We start from the raw sequence: 18,255 nt of genomic DNA on the forward strand, positions 1-18,255 counted from the left end.
CCTGAGTCATTGTTGCCGAGCTGTTCGCGTAGTGCAACAAATCAGTGGCGGACCCAGGATTTTTTGCTAATAAGGTCCCAATTTTTTCGATTTACAAAATTTCCGGGTTCGGTCGTTTTTTGGGTCGGGTCGAGGCGAGAAATATAATAAAACAGGGAAATATGATGTCATTGGAAACGAATAAGTAGATAAAAATTTAGATTAGAAACTAGATAAAACATAGACTTTTTATTCATACCCAGAAAATATAAATGTAAGCTATATAAATGGTCTTACATGCAGGACTAAAACATAAAAAACTAACTCTTAACACAAATAAATGATTAATTATAATATACATACACAAGATAAATAATAAAGGAATATGCAAAACCAATGTTGCCATTGTATATGTTGCATGGTGATAATGGCTATATGGGAGAAACTAACGAAAAACACAAATACCCTAACTAAATAACTAATATTGATTAGGATATAAAAAAACATAAAAAACAGAGTATGGTGAGGCTTGAATCTGCAATCTCTCAAAGAAAAACAAGGGACTTTCCATCATACCAAGTCAACCTTAAAAGTATGGGTTTCAAGTATTAATTTTTATGAGGTCCTTACAAAATTTAATATAACGACTCTATAATTTTTAAAAAACATTGGTGTCCCGTGACACCGATCAGACATATGTGGGTATGCCCCTGCAAGAAACGCATTTGCATAGAAATAAATAAAACAAGATATCAGATTTAATAAATGATGAACTTCATTTCATATGAGTTTATAAGACCGACATTCGATCCGTCATATCTAGTATTTGTTGCAAAACCATCATTGTTGTTCAAACTTCGAAATTGCCATTAAACAGTTTTGAGTGAATAACAGAAAACAGAGATGCAAAAGAACCTTTGTTGTTGCCACTTTTAGCCTAAAAGTTAGAATGACCAAAATCCATAATTTGTCTCAAAAACATATATAACAGCAGTGTAATTTACTCTTTTAAGTGTTAATTATGATTTCAAAAACATTACTTATGATTTGGGAGATTGTATGCATTAGAAAATAGAGAGATGAACAACTAGCTCAACCTATTTACATGTTTCTTTTATAGCAAAATTTAATAACTTTTACCTTTTGAGGGAGGGAGGGAGGGAGGGAGAGAGAGAGCACCTCTTTGGTGGGATGGGGAAAGCTATGATGCCTTCCAACTGACTTGGTCATCCATTAATGTTAATGAGCCTAAATGGTGATTGCACATGACAATCCATGTGTTTGAAACATTAAAATTAAATGTAACGAAATGAATTGTTGGTTTTTGAATATAGGTGAAGAATGGCGTACCGAATATGTTAGTCAATCATCGTTAGTTGGGGGGGGGGTTAAATGTAATTGTGTAATAGTTCAGGGATTGTATGTGCCAAGTTGTGATAGTGTTATGAGTTTGTTGGTTGTTAGAGTTGTTGTATAACTACCTAAATGGTTAATTAAATGATTAGCTACTGATTGGGGTATCTTCTTCTCTCTTTGATTCTAATCTCAGTTTGTAGCTAACAACGGTATCAACACTATCGATTCTCAGTAATTTGTGACCTAATTCTATCAATTATTTGTTCCCCTACTTATGATTTGTTTCAATTAATCTGAAATTGACTAATCGCTCAATCAATTTCATCAAAAATCCATCGAAATTCAATTCGTTTCAGTTTAGCTTCAATCGATCGATTGATCAATTTCACCTAATTCCGTACAATTTAGCCTCAGTTTGAATTAATTCCTTATAACAATTCATACAAAGATGACGAAAATAGCCAGACAATGGCAAGTATAAGAACATGATTAGACCTTGGTTCGTTTAGAGTCAGCCATAACCAATAACTTAACAGAATTATATGGATTCAAAATAATGGTGCTCCAGAATGCAGATACCTCGCTTCTATGAAGAAACATTTAGAGAACCAAGTAAACGAAATTCCCAGAAACATTCAAGCAATGAACTCTAATATAGTCAATCAGAATCAATAACGATGGTGGTCCTATTGGTTCTACAAACAACACACAGTTCAATTCTTACCATCACAGCCAAAATAGCTTAACTAAGACGGATTTTTCGAAATTTAATGGTGAGAACACTGAAGGATGACTGTGCAAAGTGGAACACTGCTTTGAAACTGATGCTACGCCTGAGAATTTGAAGGCTAGATTTGCTTTTGTACATTTGGAGGATATGACATTGTTATGAAGTCAATAATTTGTTAAATCAAGAGGTGGCAGTATTGAAGGTATGTTATAAAGAGTTTATGGCCAGAGTATAGAGAGTCTATAACATCAAGATTTGGTATTGTTCTTAATCAATATGCTATAGCCTCTTTGGTATATTTGAAGTAACTAGGGCAGCCTCTGATGTGCTAAAAGTAGGCTAATAATTATTAATTAAATTACACAAATCTGGACACTAAGTAATACTCTAAACTCTTTAAAACTCGACTAAACTACTAAATGGAAAGTGAACCAATCGACTCTAGTAAAGCTAAGTAAGTCTGGATATCGAACCCACAAGACTCTTTAAATTACGTAAATTAACTAATTAGACACGACTACTGACACGACTATTAATTAATATTATTATTAGGGGGGGGGGGGGGGTTACATAAAAACTAAATATAAACTAATGAAGAAAAAACAAGTAAAATAAACAAAGGACACTCTAATTGATTTAAATCAGATGACGATGAAAAACCACCTAGGCTAGAATCCCTAAAATTTTAGTTATCAGTTAATAGGAAAATGCTGTATGAAACTGAGATTATAAAATAGTCATTTAAAAGAAAAACCGAACATGACCCCTGACCCTTCTCAAGAAGAAACCTATGGATATCAATTAAGTTCTTAAGAACACCAGTTTTAATATTAGACTTGCTTACGGTTACTAATTAATTATGAACAAGTACCTTTAAACGGCAACCTACCTTACAACGTGGAAATTAAAGGTAGTTTAATAAATTCATTCGACTCAATATACAAAGTTGACAAATAAAACCTAGGCGGACTCCTTACGAAGAACTAAATCTAGCAATCTTAATCAACAAAGACCTATCAATAAACCTATCACTTTACAACTTTTTAGATTAGCAACATATTTTTATTTATTTGATTAATACTATTGTTTCTATGATCTTATTATAAACAAATCAAAAACTAGTCAAGAACACACAGTTAACGACCTAATAGAATCCTATTATATGAAAGACATTCACCAAAGACTTTGTGAAACAATAAAACTCATCAAATAAAACCAAGCACATATATGCATCGAATAAATATGTAAGTGCATGATTTGGTGTCCGTAGCTGATCGAATAAGTTAGAGATAGTTTAGTCTATATATTTATTGTAATATGGCCATTCGCTATGGATTGTATAGCGAATGGGTCCATTCATTATATACTAGGCTATTTGTTAAGTTATAAGCTCATTCGCTATGGATTGTATAGCGAATGGAGGCCCATTCGTTATGTAATATAACAAATGATGGCTTATTCGTTAAGGTATTACCCATTCGCTATGGAGATATAAAGAATGAGGTTAACTTAACGAATGGGAGCTGATAGCCTATATATAGGCATCTCCTGTTCATTGTAGGTAGAGATCCGACCCTACTTATTCACATGTCGTTACCTTGCCAGATTCTCTCAAGCTTAAGTTATTCATCATAATGTATTCTACGATAAAAGTATCAATAAAGTATTTCCCTAACGTATTCGTTTTGTTAACATATTGATGTATCGATGTTAGCAGCTAGATCTTGGTTCGTTACGTGTTTCAACAGTGGTATTAGAGTGGGCGGTTGCTCTCGATGCATCAATTTAATGTATAATTCAGATATGAGATGGTGTTCTTCATGTTCACCGGGTTTTAGTTTGGTTTGATCAGATTGGGATCAAATATTATTGATTGAATTGAGGGCTGATTCGTTTTTATTGATGAAATACGAAGCTTCTTGTGCAATTTGGTGTTTAATTATGGTGAGTAGAAGGATCACCATTGATGAAGAAGCTAATGCTTGATTTAATTGGTGTTGGATCAGTAGTTTTTAAGTTAAATTGATGATTGATTTATGTCCGAGATGCAAATCCTAGTGTTCGTGGATTAATTTGGTAATTTATCATGAAGATTTGATGAATCTGTCATTGCAGAAGCTTGACTGTGCAGAATCCGTCAAGAAAACCGTTTTCCCGGCTTTGTAACTGATTTTTCTAGCGATTCACGCTTTTCTGGTGAACAATGCAAATCCAACAACCCATTCGTTATGTTACTATAGCCATTCGTTATAGGATATTAACGATTTAGGCCATTCTTTAATTTATGAAGGTCATTCGTTATGGAATATAATGAATGTGTTTAAGTTATAGGTATAACGAATGGAGACTCATTCATTATTGGATCATGCGTATTTTGATTTCTTAACGTATGAGGTCATTCGTATAAATGTTATAACGAATGAGAATGGTTACTTATAACGAATGTGAGTTCATTCGATATTGGGTTCATTCGTTATTGAATCTAACGAATGAGGACTGGCTTATTTATAATGTATGAGGGTTGTTAACGTATGTGGACTTGTTAACAAATGAAGACAAGCCCAACTTATGAGATGTTGTTCTAACGAATGATGGACCGATTAGCGAATGTGATCAGGTTAACTTATGTGGATAACGAATGAAGCCTCATTCGTTAATGTTAATGTAACTAAAAAAAAAGAGTATTTTAGAAAAATTTCTTAAACGAAATTTTTCTGGGATATTTCTAATATGTGGGGTACTCTTACAATTTTTGACGACATATTTTCCAGCCAACTTTTTACGTGTGCCCGGGGGGGGGGGGGGAGTCCACGTGTAATTTGAAGAGGAGATTGTTTGTGAGTTTTAAAGATTATTCTAGACCTTGCTGAATTTGTCAAGAAAAGGGGGGGGGATAAAAACTTCATTTGAGTTTATTTGGCTTGTATCTTCCTATAATTGCAAGGGTTTCTTGAAAAATTACTACAATTCAGGTGATAATTCATGATTGCAAAGCTACGGATGACTGTGTTCAAGACTGAAATTGTTCTTCGATTGCTGATTGATTTGTTCGAGATTGAAACCTGACTATGTGGGATATGAGTGCCTGTCCGTATACTTCTTTCTGAGGGTCTTTGATCTTGGCTATGTAGACTACGAGTATTCGGTGGATTACTTCTGTTGAAGGTGACAATTCTCTAATGGGTTGATCTTATTGAGGAATACATGAGTTTTGTCATTAGATTGAAGAATCAGATTATTTAGGATTGATTAATGGAGGTTGGAACTCTGAATCATATGCCCAAAACATTAGTGCTTTTAAGCGAATGATATGTAGAAGAGCTCCAAAGAATTAATTTGGGATACACGTTATCAAGAGAGGGAAAATCGAAAGATGTTGAATGCTCAGGTTGTTCATGAAGATGTGTGACGAGGTTAAGTGTAAATATATGTTTTCATTACTGGTGTTGAGGGATAACTCATGACTTGCTGCTGATTGTTGAAAGATTGAACCATATCATATGCCAGTAGATGAAAAGGATGATCACCTGGAGTTGCTTACTTTGATGGGGAGATCTGATATGAGAAGCTACAAGTTATTGGTTTGCTGAAAAGACGAATGATTTGTCTTTCTGCAGAAGCCCGAGAATCATCAGTTAAGGGGGAGTTTTGACTGATGATTTGCAGTAAAAAGTGTTCAAGGTTGAAGCATTCGATAGCTTCGGAAAAGGGGGAGTCAGTAAGTGCATGATTTGGTATCCGTTGCCGATCGAACAAGTTAGAGATAGTTTAGTCTATATATTAATTGTAATAGGCCCATTCGCTATGGATTGTATAGCGAATGGGTCCATTCGTTATAGACTAGGCTATTTGTTAAGTTACAAGCCCATTCGCTTTGGATGTTAACTGCTTCGGCCTCTAGAGAAATCCCTTTGCCCTTGTCTTGTATGAATTTGTCTTGCATAGCAAGAATATGAGCAATCTTGTCATTTCACTTGAACTTTCTTGACCAATCGGTTCAGACGATCCTGATGGTTCATTGGTGGAATGAATATGTGTCTCGAACACAAACTCTTGCGTGATATCGTCAAATATCAGATCTTGAGTTTGTTGGGCATCAGTAGATGGACCTTGATCAGTTGGATCTTCAACTGTAACATGTTCAGTAATAGTTGGTTGATTGGTTGGTGTAATATCACTAGCCAGCACACCCGGTCTCAGATCTTTCTTTCATCGTTTACATGGAATGAGATTGGTGGCTGGCTCTTCTTCAGCATCATCGTCATTATGTGTCACAGTAACTGACTGAGGAAGCTTCAATGCAGTCGAATGGAGCTTCTTTTTAAAGGCTTCAAATTCTTTAACTTATTCAGCAGTAGCTACAGACTGTTGTACTTGGTGTTCAGTCTCCATATGTTGTTGTGGAGAACTATCAGGCTCATCATCATCAGAAATTGTCTCAAAGGCAGTTATGGGCCATTCAGCAGGAATCACACGTGCCTCAGCAATCGAGGCACTACTAGCAGCAACAACAACCATTGTCTCAACAAATCTTTCAAACTTAACCAGTTGATGAAGTCCCTGATAAACCATTTTAGGTCCTTTTCTCGATTGTTTCATTATCCCAAAAGTATTAGGACCCATAGCCTTCAAGTCGAGCATCTTTACAGATTTAATCAGGTTAGGATAGTGAGAGTCGAAAATCAACTGTAAAAACCTCATGTACATTAAGAAAATCTCCTTCTTCTTGCCTTTGAGATTCCTTATCATTTCACCAAACACGAATTTGTAATAGTTGTATTTTCAATCCATGATCAAAGTAACAACTGCAGACATTTGAGTATGGCTAATCTCATAAGAACCTCCTTTTCTTCTTGAGACTCATGTGAAGAAAGTGTGAATCAAGAATCTCCAGTAAGGATGGAACAACTTCTTAATGGTTGGAGGGTAGGCTCTCTCGTATCCCATACTTTTCACAATCTCAGCAACGGCTTCAATAGAATACTTTGTAGGGTAATTAGGTTGATCACTAAATTGTAACACCTCATGAATGATTGCCTCATAAATAATATCTGGCTTCTTCTGGACCTTTGATTCAATAACAACAGCTCCCCCAACACCTCTTTGATTGATGAAAGCATGATTCCATAAATCAGTCACCTTCTTCCTACAGATAACATGAGTTTCTCGTAAAACATAAGAAATCCTGCATGTGTATAGCCCCACAATCATTGTTTTGAACTCTTTGTGAGCTTGAGAAGGATCAAAGAGGCATCCAACAATATTATGAGTGTCAACAAACTTCATATGTGCTTGATCAGCCATGTCTGCAAAAAACGAGTCAAGTTACTGATATATTCACTTAAATACATAATCTGTTATTATATGGAAAATATATCTTGTAGAATTGACAATTTGATTATGTTATAGGGACCAAAAACATAAATATTGGAAATATAATCCCCCTTTTGTAAATTAGTCAAAATAATATTAATGAAAATCTTATTAAAAATCATTTTTGGTACAATAATTGAGTTTTCTATTCAAATATTAGAGTTTTCGGTCCTCATACAGAGTTTTTGGTCAATAATTATCATTTTTGGTCCAAACAATCAATCAATGTTAACAGAGAACCCTTGACAATCAAGAACATGGGTTCTCGGTCAAAGTATGCCCGACAACTCTTTAGATCTCTGTTGATAAAAAGGTTCTCTAGTTGACCAAATGGTATTCGGTCGACCAGCACCGAAAACCCTTGGATTCAAACAGGAAACTTGTGTCATCTTCCCTATCAAGCCAACCTCCATGGATGAACAAACCTGCAATCTCAAGAAAACTTATAACAAACTCAAACACAATATAATCGTCTATTACACACATGTTTCTGAATCACATCTCATAATCCAATTAACCATTAAGCCTAAAACCCTCAATTGCTTTCCAATACTGGTCCGAAAACATATATTGATTTAAGCTTATTTACCTTTTTAAGATTTAAAGAAATCGAAGTAGCTTTGGTGATCAAATGTTTAGAGTTTTTGGATTAGGATGATTAGATGTCTTGCATAATTGAAAGTGATAAACAATAATACACTCATAAGTTGCCTTTTAAACTTCAAAAGTAATTGAACTAGGCCGAGAACCTTGATGGGCCGAGAACACAATTATTAGAAACACTTTGGGCCAATTTGACTGGCCGAGAACACAATTAACAAATATCAGATTTCATGGGCTGAAAACATAAGCCTGGTCCATGTTTAAAATGATTTCTTAATGAATTTGTATCAACACAAGTAAACATGAGGTAAAATTAAAACGAATAAAAATTACTAACAAAGACAAAGGAAACTAAAACAAAAGTAAAGTAATTTAACCACCCAACCTTTAGTAGTTCTAACATATTTCGGGATCAAATTTCAGTTTCAGTAAACAAGCAAGCTTTTATGAAAAAATCCGAATATGGAATCATATTGATTAAGATACTTTCACAATGATTCATTTTCAACATTATTATGACATAGAGAAACTGGTTGATAGCAAGTATTAAGATACTAAGCATGATTTTGATTGCATCAGTGATACAGAATAGGTTCAATTAGGCGTAAGACTTAGATGGACATCACTTATGGACCTATGAGGCCTCTTATCTCTTCTCCAAGCGTATTTGGCTTTTCCCAGATCACCCCATTTTGACTCCAACCCCCTAGTGCTTGATCAAAAGATTTTCTCTATACACACAAAAAATTTAAGCTTTATGGTTGAATGTTGGACTTACATACCGTCCGGACTTACATGCCTTCCATTCAGGATGTTTAGTACTTATTTGAATTCCCCACCCTTGTAGTTCTAGTATGACCATTTAAACTTTAAAAGACGAATTTTAATGACGCAATATTATATATATATATATATATATATATATATATATATATATATATATATATATAGGTATTGGATCATTTCAGAAGTTTTTTTACAGCGAGAAGTGCGAGAAGTGAATGTGTAACTCAATTAATCCCTAATTTCTCTCCATTTCTTATGTGTATGTGTGTTGTGTAGGTGTGTATGTACGTGTGTAGGTACGTACGTTTGTATATGTGTATGTATGTTTGTATGTGTGTAGGTACGTAGGTTTCAATGTGGCTCGGTACATTTGTATGTGTATAGGTAGGTTTGAATGTGTATTAAAACATAAATACAACCAACCTACATACATGTAGGTAACATCATAAGCAAGGAGTGAAAAATTAGGGATTAATGGAGTTACACATTCACTTCTCGCACTTCTCGCTGTAATATCACTTCTCGCAAGATCCATCCTCTCTCTCTCTCTCTCTCTATATATATATATATATATATATATATATATATACACACTAAACAATAAGTAAGAAACATACTATTTTTGGTGATCAAGACACTAATAGGCTCGTGTACGACTGGGTAATTGCTTTTCTGCCTATCATTCAGATAGATGTATCTAGAGACATGCACACATCTTCAAAATGACTCTCCACAGTAAGTTTAGTAGATTTAGTTTATATCACTTTAACTTTTACACATCATGAAAAGATACCATATAAATCATTGACTGTTCATAAGCTTTTTTTAGCTTAGTAACTTCAAACGTTAGCCACACAAAATCATTTCATCTATCATTTTCCAAAGGTTGGATCAAATTTTCATTTGAAAATTTTTGAGCTTCTATAAAGCTTTTAACTGAATAATTATATCACTTCCCAGATAGTTATATAGAAAACATTTTTTAAATTCAGTCGTTCTAGTCACTTTCAGTCTTCTGGTAAATGGCTATCCCGTAAGTCTATAAGTAGACAACATGACAAACCATATAAAAAAACATGTCCATCGAACTTAAGTAACAAACACATTTTAAGCGAAAGAATTAAGCAGATAACAGGACCAAACATATACAAGTATATGTTTCTCATACTTGAGTAACCGACATATATTAAGCGCGAGACTGAAAAAATATATTATTTTATTTATTTATTTTTTTTAAAGTTTTATAAGAATGAACGAACACTCTTTTTGTATTTTTGAATTTTTAGATTTTCTTCCCCGTTATTTATGCAAAAATTTTAATAAAAAGAAAAAAAAAAGAAACTTTTATGTACAAATTTAACCTCAAAAAGTCTCAATCGTTGAAACGAAGCATTTAAGAAACCCTACAAGCACAATAAATCTGGCTGTTCCGATCGGTTTTGTGAATAAGTCCGCCACATTATTATCAGTGTGAACTTGTTCAAGATGAATCAATTTTCGGCTGTAAAAGTCACAAGTAAAATGAATTTTTATGTCAATATTCTTGGTTTTACAAATGCTGAATAAGATTTCTAACAATAGCAATAGCAGCATCTTAACTATAGCAATAGCAGCATCATTATGATAGAAGATTGGAGTGTTAAGAAATTCCAAACCGTAATCCAGCAATTGGTGTTGCATCCAGATAACCTGTGAACAGCAGGCAGAAGCAACAATATACTCAGCCTCAACAGTGGATGTGGAAACCGTTTGTTGTTTCTTGCATTGCCTTGAGATGAGTCGATCACCCAAGAATTGACATCCAGCAGACGTAGATTTCCTGTCAATATCATCACCTCCATAATTGCTGTCAGCAAAAGCATATAAATCAGATTCTAAGTTTTTACGATGCCAAAGACCTAACTTCGGCTGCCCTTTCAGACATCTAAAAATACGTTTAACAGCAATTAATTGAGAAAGTTTAGGATTAGCCTGGACACGCACGCATTGACAGAATGAAAACATGATGTTGAGGTGACTGGCGGTTAGATACACCAGGGATCCGATCATTGATCGATAGTACGTTTGATCTACGGAGTTCCATTTAGGATAAGACGGAAGAAGAGGTCTTTCTGCCATAGGAGTCGCCGCAATCATGGAATCTTGGAACTCGAATTTTGCCAACATGTCCTCGACATATTTTCCTTGATGTAGCAAAATTCATGTCGAACTCTGACAAACCTGTAATCCCAAAAATTTCGTCATCTCCCCCCAACGAACTCATTTCGAATCTCTTCTTTATTACTTCTTCAAATTCAGAACATATGGCAATACTGGTAGAACCGAAAATGATATCGTCCACATAAATCTGAACCAAGATCAGATCTTTTCCAACAGTTTTAAGGAACAAAGTCTTATTTGTCAGTCCTACCCAATAACGATCGCTTCACAACTGTCGCAACCCACACCGTTAGGTGTTGACAAGATAGGTTAACGACTTGCTTTTTAAGGTAAGAAAGATATCGTGTTAATGGCATATTCACTAACACTAAAATACAAAAGTAAACAAAACACAGTCTATTACTCAAAATATTTCCATTTATAGTGATATTAATACAAACGAGAATCAATCAGGGTTACAGAAAGGGAATGTTTTGTCAGGTCATATTCAAAGGGCGGCCGTCAATATCAATATCAGGAATAATATGCCTACGTCCGTTTCTTTTTAAGCATGCCCTAGTTATTCCTTATATAGGCCTACCTGACAGCTGTCGTTTCTTCTAGAAACCGTAATAAATGATACATATTTAGTAAATCAAATTACAAAATGTTCTAAGTGTAAAACAGGTCTTCGGGTAGGCTTTGGAGCCTTTGTCTTCTTCGAGTAAACCTGGTAACCAAAGTGTGCCGGGGAACAGTTCTTTGGGTAGACTTTACTTAGAATATTTTCCTTAGTAAATACTCACCTAGCAGACTTCAATCTTCTTGACCATAGCAAACTTTGCTCGATATGATCCAATGAGCAAACTTGTTCTTTAGAGATCCCTTCAACTCTTGTTAATGAATAACTATTTAACAAACCCAAGTGAGCTGGTAACACTGTAGATTGCTCGGAGTTGAACCTTGCCTGACAAAGTCCTTAAGATAATTCTTTATCAACTTTCTTCAAGCATACTCAAACCACTGTTTATTAATGAATACTTTGCTATATCTTCCAAAGTACTTGGCTTAAAAAGCTTGGTTAGCCAAGAGTTTACTCGGATGCTTAGCTATGAAGAACAACCTTGCTAGACATAGTGAACCCTGCTCGGATAGTCACTAAAGAAGACCTTATGAAGATAACTTTGCCCGGGAGGCAAAATACCTTGCTAGGCTTAAGTAAAAGCTTGCTAGGATGTCCGAGTGTGCCCGATATCCATACTTAGCCATTTTCAGGGATTTTGAGAAGATTCCAATATTCCTTTAATCCATTTTCTCATCCCAACAATCTCCCCTTAGATTTGAACACCTTAGCTGTACCAAAACACTTCTATGGTTGCATACACTTAGTTAAAAATACACATCAAATCAAAATTAAATTACATAACAAAGTCAAAATATTACAAATTGAGAATTCTATCAAGTGGACATTACAAAGAAAAACCTAAGCTAAAACGTGGTCTTCATCTTCTTGAGCTATAGGCTGCTTGTCGTCTTTCTACTCTCACTGCTCCTACCCTTTCCTTGAATATAAAAAGTTGATGAGGATGATTGACAGGAAGTGTCCAGTTCATTATATCTTTCAGATCCTCATCATGAAGGAAAGTCAGATCTTCATCAGTTTTAATAGTACCCAATGTAAGTCCATCTGAGTTCCTAAGAATGTAGGAGCCATCAATCTCATTATAATCAATTCTTGCAATTCTACCATTCTTCTGAACTTCATGGTTGGGCCTAGTCATCCTTCTTCTCACACTTATACAAGTCATCATATTGGCCAAAGGATTATTGTTCCTTACTTTGGAAATGTAGCCAAATTCACCATATTTGATGTCACTAAACCTCTTGGCTCTCTTTGTCTTTTCATACTCTGATAATCTCCACTTCTTTTCCTTGTTCAACAAAGGGAATTCCATCCCTGCTTCACTTCTTAGATATTCAGACAACTCATTCTACTGCCTACCTGCAAGTCTGTTTCTGTTGTGATAGTCATACAATTCTAGATTGCCATTTCTTCCAATTGCTCATTCTTGTAATCAGCAAAGTCATCTATAAAAATAATCTGCTTCAATTCTCTACTCTCCATTACTACCTTCAATGTATGAGACACAGAGTCATAGAATTGCTTTATGGGTAGGTCCACATCAGTTGGTGGCCTTTCTAGTCTTTGTTGTGTAACTCCAGCTGCAGGAACATGTTTTCTCGAAGCAGAGGGCCTAGAGGGTACTGCTTTTCTGGGTTTAGTGCCCGCCAATAGCCTAAATTTTTTCTCATACATTGAGATTATCATCTCAACTAGCATAGCCCTTAACTCATCAATGCTATCACTGACCACTTGAGCCAGTTTATCAATCATCACAAGCAAAGCTTGATTTCCAAGCTGACCAACTGGAACAAATAGTTCTTTTAATTCCCTTTAATGCTATCACTGACCACTAGGTCCAGCTTCAAAATTTTGTGGATTCCTTTGTTCAGCCTCAACTCTCATCCATTCTTCTTTCTGCTTATAAAATAGTTCTTTTAATTGAGCTTTTCCAAGATGGTCAAACACATTCTCATTCATTCCTTTGCTTAACATAATTCCCTTTAATGTCTTGATTCTTTCTTCATGTTCAACTGGTTCTGGTTTTACATGTACAACAGTGGGAATTTTTGCAGCCTTTGAGGCTTGAGCTCTCTCTTGATCATCTTTTTCAAGTTCAGACAAGTAAAAATTCAACTTTTCATTTCTGCTCATACCTTGAATCTCATTAAATCTTCCCCTAGCAGTCATCAATCTATCAAGTAATCTCAACTGCTCATCTTCCCATTTCTTTTTCTTTTCTGCTTTATTCTTCTCAGAAAATGTCACAAGTCTTGGCCTTTTCACAGACTTCTCGGGTTCAGTTTTCATGGATAATCTTTTGAAGTGGAATTCAACCTGATCTTTTGTAAGACTGTCAACAAGCTCTATAGCCATTCCTCTATCAAACACATATTTCCATTTTCCTCCATACTTTTTCATTACTTTATCAATCTTTTCAGATTGCTTTGTCTCTCTTGCCAATCTCTCCTTCTCCTCTCTCTCTCTATTGTTCCTTAGTCAAATTTAATGTCTTTCCAAGTCATGGAAACTCATAGTACTCAAATCTTTTTCATTCAATCCATGTTTTCTTGTATAGTCTATGTATTTCATGGAATCTCTATTCTTCTTTTCCAACCTCTTCTTGATTTCATAATCCTCCTTATCCACTAATCTTTGTAACTCCTCGTCAGATAAAGGAGCCAATTTTTCAAATCCATACCCATGTCTTATTAAACTCACATTCAGAGGGTTCTTTCTCCTTGCATCATCTAATCTTTGTTGTATGTTATCCCTCTGCTCATCATTTATCTCAATTTAAGGGGATATAGTTGTTTCTTGAATTGCTGCATTGTCACCGGCATCATCATCATCATCATTGTTTTCATCATCATTATCATCCTCAACAATTTCATTAACTTCAGTATCATCATCTTGTTCGGTTGAATCATCAAGTGCATCAATTCTTGGTTCATCCAAGTTTGGTTCATCTTCAGGCATAATCATCTGAATGGGAACCGCCATCACATGGCTTTCATGTTCCCTAGGGCATTCAAAAAAATACTCAGGATCATCAGCCTTCTTTGCTATTTACTTATTCACTTCATCATCACTATGATCACGACCATAATATATGCATCTCTTTCTTGTATATTTCTTTCCGTATTTTTGATTATCTTCTTCTCTTTTTCTTTCATCTTCCTTAGCAAGTTTCTTTGCATATTCAGTCTATTTCTTGCCAAGTTGAAAAATAATTGGTTCTCCAGCTTCATCTACCACCACTTGTTTACTTGTTTCACCAGTGACTTTTTCAGTAGTGGTTGATGCTTCAGGTTGAGAGAACTTGCCTATAACCAATGCTAAGGTGATGTCGACTTCCTCAGCTTGTTTCATCTTGATTAGCACCTCAATAACTCCCTGCTCAACATCATCACTTTGATCAAGAGTCTTCGCAATATTGGCTTGGTCAATCAGAGTTTCTTGTTCGCCAAACTCTTCTGCTGTCATAGATTGTTGAGTCAAAGATTTGACATGTTATGAGTTAAGAGAGATTGGAATCTTCTCAACACTCCTCTGATATGGTTAAGTATGGAAACCGAGCACTCTTGGACCTCCTAGCAAGGTTTTACTTGTCCTAGCAAGATATTTTGCCAATCGGGCAAGGTTATTTTCTTGAAGTCTTCTTTAGTGTCAATCCGAGTAGGGTTCACAATGTCTAACAAGGTTGTTCTTCATAGCCAAGCAAGGTTTGCTTCCGAGTAAGCTCATAGCAAACCAAGATTATGAAGCCATGTATTTGGAAGATCTAGCAAGGTTTCATAAATAAACAGTCGTCCGAGCATGCTTGAAGAAAGTTGATCAAGAAATACTCTAAGTACTTTCTCTAGCAAGGTTCAACCCCGAGTAAGCTACAGTGCTACCAGCACAGTTAAAGCAGTGTTACTAGCACACTTGGGTTTGCTTAAAAATTTATCTTTTGACAAAGGGTTGAAGGGATTCATGAAGAACAGTTTGCTCGTAGGATCATATCATGCAAAGTTTGCTATGGTCAAGAAGATTGAAGTCTGATAGGTGAGTATTTTCTAAGGAAAATACTCTAAGTAAAGTCTACCCGGAGAACTGTTTGCCAGCACACTTCAAGGTTACCAGGTCTACTCGAAGAATACAAAAGGCACAAAGCCTACCCGGAAGACTTGTTTTTACACTTAGTCTGTTTTGAATATGTTTTATGATTATGTACCGATCATTAGAGTTTCTAGAAGGAATGACAGCTGTCAGGTGGTGGCAGGCCTTTAAATAGAATAATTTAGGGCACGCCTAACACAGATTTGTCACATTACACTCTTCAGACCTACCGAATATTCCTGATTTGAGTGTGGCGGCTGTCCTCGGATTAGTAAGGAACACATTCCTTACAAAAAACCCTAATCGATTTACATTTGTATGAAAACCTTCTATAAATGGAAATCTTTTGAGTGATTGTTACATTTTGTATCTTTAAGAAACAAATAGTGTTTGTTAGTGATTCCGCCATTAACAAATCTCTATTCTTACCTTTAATAGCACAGTCACCAACCTGCTTGTCGACACATTTATTGTGTGGGTTGTGACATTTATTGTGAGTTTGAGCGATCAATACGGGACCGACAAGTGGTATCAGAGCTTGTTTGTTGCTGTTTAAGTGAAGAATCGTGGCTTATTGTTGATTATTTGAAGATGAAGAATGATGTGAGCTGAGTACTTGTCACACCCTCAAAATCCACTAACGGAGTTTTACCGTCAGAGGGTGTGAACTAATAAGATCGGAATCATTAGTTATAATCAAACACCATGTTTAAAGTTTTCAAACCAACAAGACATCAAGTCTTAAATAAAATGCGGAAGCGTAAATTTGTAAACTAAAAAGTTTGCGCCACATAGGACGACTTAAAAACCCAAGTTATAAAGATAAAAATTAAAAGAAGTTTTCAAGTGAAGGTGTTTAGCGAATGCATGTTCCTATAGCGCGCGCCTGCCTCGGCTACCTGAGAATAACATACTAAAAGTGTCAACACAGGGTTGGTGAGTTCACAAGTTTGTATAAATAAAGCGTTTGCGTCTGCGTTTACGTTTTGCTTTACCAGATAGTGTTAAGTCAATTATATATCAATAGGTAGCTAACCTATCAACAAGTATTACTAAGTGTTCGACACCGAAGCTGACTGTTTATCAATTGCCTTGCCACCATGTCAACCACGAACATGGTAATGTGTTAGCCAAGATTACACCCACTCGACCTACACTCGAGTTTAGAGTTGGGAGGGGTTTGTCAAACCCAGTAGTACTACTCAACAGTGACTCGCTATTATCCAAATATTAACCGGTTCGACGTTATGAAGGACTTTAGTTAGTTTGTTTGCCACTTAGCCTTACAAGTGATATATAAAAACTTACAAAATCTACAGCGTTGGAGTATGTTATCTCCCTCAAATAAAAGCGTTTAAAAAGAGTAGAAAGGGGGCGTTAAACTCACTGTTTGCGAAGAAAAATCAAAAAGAATCCGAGAGAGGTGTGCATCACAGAAAATCCTCACTAGTGCTCTAACAACGAAAATGAGATTTTCTAAGTATTTAAACTACAAGTGAGTCCCTAGACTCGACACATACAACTAAATTGTCCAGGCAGATTTTCACTCGACAAGATTAATCTATTTAACATATCCTAACATGTCCAATAAATCACCAAAAATCATCACAGAAACATACTTGAGTTAGGTCTCTAAAAATATTTTTTATTATATTTTTATGATCTTTGGTTTTATGACAATGATTAAAACATCACAGCAAACACACAGCAATCATTATCATGCGCAACAGAATGTTATTGGTTATTCCCGATTCATGAAAAAATCAACTAATGCAAAACCAATTGGGTTAGATTCTTAACTCAAAATATCAACTTCCAGAAGTGGAACCAACCCATTTGGTCTTGTAGTTTATGAGATATACTAATTTTAAAATAGCCTAACAGCAGGTCTCCCGAATCAGCCTTGCACAACAGTTTTATAAAATCATAAAAACTAACTTTTATCCGTCAAAAAATTACAAACTCAGACTTTTCAGAAACTAGACATGACCTAGTATATTTTAGAATCAACAATCGCATAAAAACATGTAATTAACATCTATTTACAGCCATCCAAACATGAATTTAATAATCTGTCCAGCATCAGTTTTCATCAAAACTCAACAACTATCATCCTATGAACAATTAACCATGCAAAACCCTCTAGATTCATAATCTATCAACAATCAATGATTTTAACATCTAGGGTTTATGTTTATTAAGCTAAACCATGCAATTAAATCAATAAATAGACTAGAGAGAGTGTAAACTACCTAGCTAGCACCTTGATTCCTTCAAAGAAACTTGAAAAACCACTTTTATGTGTGTGTGTGTGCGCTCACGGTCGCCAAAGGGGAGAGGGGGAGGCCGATCGGTGTAGGGGAGGGGGTAGGGGATTTGGGTTTTGTTAATATTTACTCATAATATTAACTTGTTACACTTAGCCCCCCTCAACTTTTAGTAAATCAATTCCTAGTATAAACAATATTCTCTTGTCTCTTGAATTTAGTGTTTTATGTATAATTATCAAGTAGCATATAACTTAACACATAATTATCAAATATTTATTTTTTTGGGTTTGTTC

This window comes from Bidens hawaiensis, unplaced genomic scaffold, assembly GCF_021521415.1.
Source record: "Bidens hawaiensis isolate Kalapana, Puna unplaced genomic scaffold, B.hawaiensis_p1.1 tig00010301_1, whole genome shotgun sequence".
NCBI lineage: Eukaryota > Viridiplantae > Streptophyta > Magnoliopsida > Asterales > Asteraceae > Bidens > Bidens hawaiensis.